This window comes from Gekko japonicus, unplaced genomic scaffold, assembly GCF_001447785.1.
Source record: "Gekko japonicus isolate JY-2015 unplaced genomic scaffold, Gekko_japonicus_V1.1 scaffold17, whole genome shotgun sequence".
In the NCBI taxonomy this organism is placed as follows: domain Eukaryota; kingdom Metazoa; phylum Chordata; class Lepidosauria; order Squamata; family Gekkonidae; genus Gekko; species Gekko japonicus.
The window spans coordinates 2,582,493-2,591,462 of record NW_015163604.1 but is presented as its reverse complement, the minus strand read 5'-3'; the positions used below and the strand labels follow the sequence as shown (position 1 = coordinate 2,591,462).

General features: G+C 49.7%; 1 pseudogene; it reads right to left on the bottom strand.

The window, feature by feature from the left end:
- Window positions 1-1,019: 1,019 nt before the first annotated feature.
- On the bottom strand, window positions 1,020-2,754 carry LOC107107024 (annotated as a pseudogene).
- Between the last annotated feature and the right edge of the window lie 6,216 nt (window positions 2,755-8,970).

The window sequence follows — 8,970 nt, the reverse complement described above, 5'->3', positions numbered from 1 at the left end:
TGCGGCCCATCAAAGATATCTGTAGGTCTTTCCATTTCTCTAGATCCTGTTTTGTTTTCCTCAACAATTCTTTATAATTATTCTTCCATCTCATGGGCAGGTTAGGAGGAGGCTGAAGCAGGCAAGATGGAAAAACAAGAATAGGGTGCCAGCTATGATGGAAAACTGTTGCTGTCCTCACCCAAAAGCCTGGAGGAACATCTCTGTCCTACAGACCCTGTGGAATTGCATTAAGTCCCACAGGGCCCTGATGGAAGCTGGTAGAAAGTTCCACCAGGTTGGAGCCAGGGCTGAGAGAACCCTGGCTCTGGTCGAGGACATCCGGAGGTTCCTGGGGCCAGGGATCACCAGATGCTTCCAGATCACCAGATACTTCCAGAGTAGAACTGTACATGCAAAACTGTAAATGCAAAAAAGTCACAATAGATTTTACAGCAGATTCTATTCTGTGGTAGAGTGGAATTTAGAATCCTTTTTTACAGTATAAAAAGGCTAAATATCAATACCTTGGAACTCTGAACAGGAAAATGTTACATATTGCAATATTTTCAGTTCCAGTACCTACCTACTAGATATTGCATGTTATGGATCTTCAGTTATTAGAACTTAGAGGTTTAACATCAACATTGCAGAACACACAGTTCCCACAATTTCTTTTTTACCCCTTTCCACTGCCATCCTAAAACCCTCCCAACACACTAACCAATATTCCTTACTCACCAGTATGTAAGATAGTATAGTGTTATACATCAAGAAAGGATATTCCCTCAATGGCCTCTCACATTACTTTTTAAATAAACAATGTAACAAAAATAAAGGTATAACATCTCCAAAAATAAATACAAAGAGGGAATGCAGACAAGTGTCAAAAGACTTTTTGGCAGGTCACATTCATAATATACACAATATAGCTTATTCAAAGCCAAGGGCAAAGAGAAATATCCATTTTTTCCTCAACTAGTCAGTCATTTAATACACTTTTTCCATACCTGACGTATCATCATTGCCTTCATACATGACTATGCCCAAAGCAAGTTTGTACTGGTCACAATGCAGCATGGAGAAGTCACCAGTCGGTCAGAGACCACAACCTTCTCTCCATGATCTTGCACAGGTTTTCAAATTTTGTTTTCTTCTCTTCCTGTTTCTTTTTCTCATCTTCAGGAAGGTCCAGACCCTCTTTTGTTACTGAAACCAAAGTCTTGCCCTCAGACTCCTTTAGCTGCTGTACACAATATTCATCAATTGGCTCAATCATATAGATTACTTCCAAACCATGTTTACAAGGACGTTCCACAAAAGCAGAATTTGCTACTTGATCTTTGGTTTCACTTGTAATGTAATACAAATGTTTCTGGGTTTCCTTCATTCTTGTACAGTAGTCTTTCAGGAACACCATCTCATCCCCTGATGCAGAAATATAATATCTCAACGATTCTGACAGTTTCTTGCAATCTTGTGAATCCTCATGTATGCCGAGCTTCATGTTTTTAGAGAACCACTCATGGAACTTCTTATAATTTTCTTTATCTTCTGCAAGCTCAGTAAAGAGTTTGAAGTATTTCTTCACCAAGTATTTCCAGATCACCTTTACAATCTTGCTGTGCTGTAGCATTTCATGGGAGATATTGAGAGTCAAGTCTTCTGAATTCACCACACCCTGCATGAAGTTCAAATATTCGTGAATTAATTCTTCGTCATTATCCATGATAAACACTCTGCACACATGTTATTCTTTTTCTTTCTGTTTTCAAACAAGTCAAAAGGTGCATGCCTTGGAACAAAGACCTCTGAATTCCAGTTGTCCTTCCACAGTGTTTTACTGCTAGGTGGTCTTGCCAGTCATTGACCAGGCTCTTGTAGAATTCTCCATATTCCTCATTAGTTATGTCATTTGGGTTCCTGGTTCAAATTGGCTTGGTTTTGTTGAGCTCTTCCTGGTCAATGTACTTCTCCTTTATTTTTCTTCTTGTCACACTCTTTCTTTTCTTCTTTCCTATCAGAGCCAGCATCCTCAATTTCTGGCTTATATTCTGTTTTTTTCTTCCTTTTCCTTCTTCTCTTCTTCCTTCTCTTCTGCCTCATCATCACTCACCTCCTTATCATGTTCTTTCTCCACAAAATGTGTTATTGGGTAGCCAGTAAACTGAGAATGCTTCTTGACAATTTCCTTGATTTGCCTTTCTTCCAAATATTCTGTCTGATCTTCCTTCAAGTGTAGGATAACCTTTGTCCAGTCTGACAGTGAATGAGTCCTCAGCTGAAGACTCCCAAGCATACTGCTCATCATCATTGTGCTTGGTGATCACTGTCACTTTCTCAGCAACCAGATAGGCAGAGTGGAAGCCAACACCGAATTGACCAGTCATGAAGATATCTGCACCAGCCCGCAAAGGCCTCCATGAAGGCTTTGGTGCCAGACCTGGCAACAGTGCCCAGGTTGTTTACCAGGTCAGCTTTGGTCATCCCAATGCCCATATCTACAACAGTCAGGGCACAGTTATGCCTGTTAGGAATAAGATTGATCTTCAGATCCTTTCCAGAATCCAGTTTGCTTGGGTCAGTCAGGCTTTCATACTGAATTTTATCCCAAGCATCAAATGAATTAGAAATGAGCTCCCTGAGAAAGATCTCCTTATTGGAATAGGAAGTGTTGATGGTCAATTACATCAACTGGGTTATTTCTGCCTGAAAGGCAAATGTCTCCATGTCCTCCTCCACTGGCTGATCTTGTGCATGCACTTCTTCAGGCATCTTGGCAGCAGCTCGGTTAAGCGCTCACAGCACCACTGAAGGCCAGGGAACTTGCTCCCCTCTCTGACTCCTTGCAAACTGCACTGCCAAAGATAAATTTTGAAATAAGCCTGGAAGCAAATAGGAAGCCAACAAAACTGTTGCAAGACCTGCTAGCTTGCAACTCATGTCAGGCAGTTACTGCCAGAAGGCAGACTGCTGTGGTTTGTACCAAGGATTGCTCCACATACTATGTATTACAACAATCCAGCTAGGAGGTTACTAACCCGGCTCAGCAGCCCTCGGCCCCTCGCGGCCGTTGGGCTGGGGGGACGAATTTGCCGCCTAGCCGGAATAGGCAGGCAGCGTTTCTGTGCCAAAAAGCCCATACGGGCATTTTAGGAAGGAGGGGCCAATGAGTTATAAATGCCAGCCCCTCCTTTCCTAGCCAGCAGTCCCACATGGTCGTCGGCTGGGAAGGAGCTCCATTGGGCTGTTTGTTGTTCGGCCTACCTTGGTGGGCTGGGCGGTCAAGGAGCTCCTCTTCAGGCTGGGCCTGGGGCTGCGGGGTTGCGCGCATCGGCTGGCGCTCAGGCGAGCGGGGCGATGGTGGCGATCTTCACGGCGGCTGGGAGCTTTGCAGAGGCTGGGTGTGTTTCGGAGTGGCGGTGACTGCGACGGCATGCTATGCGCCAGCATGCGGCGAGGGAGACAGCAGGAAGGTGGCAGTAACGTGGCAGTGGCGGCGGTTGAACGAAGCAGATTACTAAGACCAGAGCAGCACGCAGCAGGTGGGGGCCTGATGGAGGGGCCCATTCATCTGGGCTGCCCTCCCAGCTGCCGTTGATGGTTTGGGGGGGTGCTCCGGGGATAGTAGAGGCGGTAGGGGTTCTTGGGTAGGTGCTGGGTCCCCTACACCTGAAAGCCTGTAAGGGGCTACCTTTGGGAGGCCAGTAGCTTTAGCTTTGGCCAGTTCATGTTCTCTTCTTAGTGGGGCAGCGGCTAGTACAGTTTTTGGGCCCTGGGTGCTAGGGCTGACGTGAGATTCCACCTTAAGCCATCCCACCCACCCACCCCTCTTTGTGCTTGAGGAGGGTTGTGGTGGCTGTCTGAGTTGCCCCTGCTGCATAGCCTCCAGGTGGTTGGGTGCCAGTAGGGCAGGCTAAGCTCCACTTGGTAGCCTTCTTGGGTGTGGCCGTTGGCCATTCTGTATTGCACATACAGGGCGGCCATTTTGTGGATTGGCTTGGTGTCCATTTTATTACAGTGTGGCAGATTGGTTTCGTTTTTCAGTATGGCACCTAAGAAAGATTCAGATCATTCAAAGAGTAAGCAGCTGGCCCCCAAGGCACCACCTAAGCGGCCTGCTCTGGCATTGTCCTCATCAGAGGACAGCAGGCCATTATTGACTGCCTAGTGGTGGTGGAGGCGGCCACAGGCATGGCACCTCCTTCAGCGCAGCCACCCAGTGGAGCCCGTGGGCCAAAAGACACCAGTGCAGCTGCTAACAAACGGTTTCAAGTTGAGATTGTTAATGCATTTGTCTATTGTTGAAAGGTGCACTGCCACATTCACAGCTGGTACTGAACAGGCCTCTGTGAGTCAGGATGAAGGTACTACTTCGGCAGCAAAGACTTTTGAGCAGCAGAGCTCAACGGAGCCCTTGGCTGGCCCTTCATCAGCAGCTGGTTAGTGCAGCACACAACATGCTGGTTGCACTTGGCCATGGGGCCATCCGGACTCAGAGGGGTCAGGTCCTATTTCTCAGAGCACCTCAACATGTAGTCACATGTGGGGCCAGGCTGGCGGTGGCATTTCGTCACCTAATGCTGTTCAGTCCGGCTGTAAGTCAGCGTCAACACAATACTGTTGCAGCTTTAATACACCATGGTGGAGTGGGCCCTCCTCATGTGGAGTCTCTTATGCCAAGGCCCCTCCTATTTGGGGACCTTGCACTTCCACTGGGTGATCACTTGCTTCCCGCCACTAGAGATAGGATCTGCAGGGGCGTGTTTGTAGACGTTTTTTCGCTCCTGTGTCGTGAATTGGAGAAAAAGGAGAAAGAGGATCTCAAAGACAGAGACAAGGAGAAATATAGGAGGATGAAGGTGGACAAAACCTGGGCTAACTGGGTAGCTGGTTTTGTAGTATATGCCGGGGTGCTTTCTAAGGCACAGCCCTGCGGGGCAGCAGCATTGTTTCAATACTTTGATATTATTTATAAGGGTTACATGGGCTTCATGGGCTTCATGGCCCCCCCCTGGCTTCAGTACAATGAGGAATTTAGGATGCGGGTGGCCATGAACCCCTCTTTGCGTTGGGACCAGATCCACCCATCTATGGTTGCAGGTCATGGCTTCTTCTAGGCCAAACACTGGGGACCATTCACACAGTGGCCATTTGGTAGAGTGGGCTTCTGCGTCTTTCAGCCCCTGCCCTCAGGCAGGGCGGGCGGTTCAACCCCACCAAATTAGTTTAGAATTTGGGGCACAGGGAGTATCAGCACAAGTGCCCCTTATGTGCCGGCCCACACCCCTTCTCCGCATGTTTTAGGGGGAAGCCTCACAGGGGGCATAGGCAACCAGAAGGGGGTGGACCCAGGCAGGGGCATGGAAAGGGGGCCAACACCCATAAGGTTGAGAGCGCTTAAGAGTCTGTTGCAGGCTTATCCTTACCACGCTGATAGACTGTATTTGTTAAAGGGTTTTTCTCAAGGTTTTCGCATCCCTTTTCGGGGGGGGGGGCCCTTCTCCATTGCAGGCAATCTCCAGTCCATAAAGGGGATGGAGCATGTTGTCAAAAGCAAGATTGAGAAAGAGCTGAAGGAGGGAAGGGTCTTGGGTCCTTTCCCTTCTCCTCCTGTGCCCAACCTTAGTGTTTCCCCCCTGGGCATTGTGCCCAAGAAAGCACCAGGGGAGTTCAGGTTGATCCACCATTTGTCGTACCCAAGAGGCGGCTCTGTTATTGATAACATCCCCAAAGAATTGTGTTCCGTTAGGTACACCTCCTTCGATCAGGCCATGTGCATGGTTCGCTCTTGTGGGCCGGGAGCGGAAATGGCAAAGTGCGACATTAAGTCAGCATTTTGCCTCCTACCAGTACATCCGGACGACTTTGAGCACCTTGGGTTCCGCTTCGAGGGTCAATTTTATTTAGATAGAGCTTTGCCTATAGGCTGTTCAGTTTCATGTGCCGCTTTTGAGTGCTTTAGTTCGCTTTTGGAGTGGGCGATCTGTGACCGCTCTAGTTTTGGCACAGTGGTGCATTATTTAGATGATTTTTTGTTTACGGGCCCACAGAGGTCTGGCCAGTGTAGGCGCTTGCTGAGGACATTCATGGCACTGGCAAAGGAGTTAGGGGTGCCTTTAGCACATAAGAAAATGGAAGGACCGGCGCATGTGCTCACGTTTCTGGGTGTGTAACTGGATGCAAAGGCACAGGCTTCGCGGCTGCCAGAGGGCAAGCTGGGGGACCTGCACAGCCGTATTCATGGTTTTTTACATAAGAAGAAGGGTACTTTGAGGGAGCTGCAGCAACCCACGGGCCACTTGAATTTTGCCTGTAAGGTGGTGGTGCCCGGTAGGGCCTTTTTGTGCAGATTGTGTGCCGCAATGGCTGGGCTGCAACTCCCTCATCATAGAATTCGGATCACTGCAGGCATACGTTGGGATTTGGAGATGTGGTTGGAGTTTTTAACTTCATTCAATGGCATATCTTTTTGGAGGGAAGACATCAGGCTGGAGGCAGAGCTGCAAGTTCACTCGGATGCAGCCGGGTCATCAGGTTTCTGAGTATACTTTTGTGGGCACTGGTGTGCTGAGGAGTGGCCGGCATCTTGGGTGACTGAGGGGTTGACTTCAGATTTGACCTTCCTGGAGATTTTCCCTATCCTAGTGGCGGTCCACCTTTGGGGGGTGGAGTTGGCCAATTGAACTGTGCATTTTTGGTGTGACAACCTTGCGGTTGTACAGGTCATCAACTCCTTGTCATCCAGATCAGTTGGTTAGAGCTTTTACGCTTTGCTGCCTCCAGCAAAACATTCTGTTTCTAGCCAGACACGTACTGGGGGTTGACAATGGGGTGGCTGACGCTCTCGTTCACAAACAGATGGAGAGGTTCCGTCAGCTGGCCCTGGACACCGACTTGTGGCCGGTGCGGATGCCGCCAGGTCTTTGGCTGGCTGGAAGACAGAAGTGCGCAGGGCAATAGGAATAGCAGTTGCACCTAACACCAAGAGGGCTTATGACTGGGTGGTTGAGCAGTTCTTGCACTTTATACAGGAGGTAGGGTATTCTGATTTATGGCTCGTTCTGGTGAACCATCTGTTACATTTTTGCATGGTGTCCAAAGGTAAGGGCCTAGTGGTGAGTTCGATAAAAGGGTTGTTGTCCGCAGTAGCCTTTCACAGCAAAGCTAAAGGGGTGGCCACTCACACAGGAGATTTTAGGATCCGTAAAATGTTAGAGGGCTGGTCATGGGAGGCTGGTGTCCGTGCGGATGGTTGGAAGCCTATTTCTCCTGAGATTTTGCATGGCCTACAAGCTAGTTGGACGGAGGTTTGCTCTTCTAATTTTGAGGCCTCCCTTTTTCATGCAGCCGCCTTGGTGGCTTTCTTTGGAGCATTCCAGATTAGCAAGTTGGTCGCCCAATCAAAACGCGATAAGTCTGGTAGGGCTCTACAAGTGCGGGATGTGGAGTTAGGTGCTGTCAAGGCCAGGCTCATTTTGCGGCGCTCTAAAATGGACTGGCACCAGCATGGGGCGGTGGTGGAGCTGGGGGCTTGTGCTGAAAAGCAGCTATGCCCAGTGTCGGCCCTAGTGGCATACCTGGCAGTGCGCGGTGTGTGGGAGGGTTTGCTGTTCCAACACCAAGAAGGCACACCATTGACAAGGCACCAATTTTGCTTCATCATTGCTAGGGCGCTAGCAAGATTGGGTCTTGCAGGGCAGCGTTTTTGTACCCATTCCTTCCGGATTGGTGCCACTTCTACGGCGGTGGTTATGGGATATCCTGCAAGGGATATTAGGAGGCTGGGCAGGTGGCACTCTGGGGCTTACAAGACTTACGTGCGCCCTTTGCCCGGGCAGTGATGATGCCTTGGTAGCAGTTGTTGGGCTTTAGGGCCCCTTGTTAACTGTGTTTTTCGTTTCAGGTTTACTTGCCCGGCTGGAGAGGAAGTCAATTTTAATTGGCGGGCACAGTTTTATTTTTTTGGCAGCTCACTGCGCCAGACAAACCCCAATCGGCTCGCAGCTGGGACTTAGCCAGTGGGCCATGGTCAAGTGGCGGGGTAGGCGGGGTTTGCAGTGGCCGGGCCTTCTGAATTCATTGTTTGAAGAGAAGGTCAGCCCTGCCCCACATGTTCTTGTCCTGCATTTAGGGGGTAACGATTTGGGCCTGGTAAAAGGGAAGGCCTTAATCATTCAAGTGCGTGAGGATTTCCAGTTGATCCGCAGGCAATGGCCGGAGACCCTGATTATTTGGTCCGCCATCTTTCCTTGTAGAGTTTGGAGGGGAGCGGTGAGTCAACTGGCCATTGACAAGGCTCGCCGGAAGGCGAATGGAGAGTTGTGCAGGAGCCTGGAGGGTGGCCTGGGTGTTTTTCTGCCACACCCAGCAATACATGTGGGGCGTGCCAAGCTGTACCGACAGGATGGTGTTCACCTGTCTGAATTGGGTATGGACATCTTCCTGGAAGACCTGCGGCAAGGGATGAGAGGGGCCTTGGGCCTCCTGGTGGGCGCTAAGGCCTAAGCTGAGGCTTGGCCTTGGCGATGGCAGGGTTCTAGGCAGTATATAGGTTGCGGTATGGTGAGCACCAGCCGACACTCATTCATTTGGGTTGAAGGGGTCTTGTGAGTACAGCCTTTGTGCCTTGCAGCACAGGGCTGGGAAAACAGACTGCCTTTGGGACCACCCCGTTTGGGTCCTCCCTTTGAACCCAGAAGCTCGAGGGTTGTCCTGCAATGGCTAGCCGACTGGGAGGGAGCCACTGATTATGGCTCCTGCCTGGGGCAGGGTGGCTTGCCCTATTGGGAGTTGAGGAAGGGGTCATTGACCCCCGGACTTGACCATACTGCTGACTGTTTTGGCCCTTGCCATGGGTTCCAGTTGAAGTTGTAAGTTAAATAAAGTGGCCCAAGATTTAAATCCATTACCTGTGTCTGTCTCGTTATTCCGGCTTGGATGGCAAATAGTAGATCAGCATCGCCAGGCTTACTGATTGTGCAACTTTAG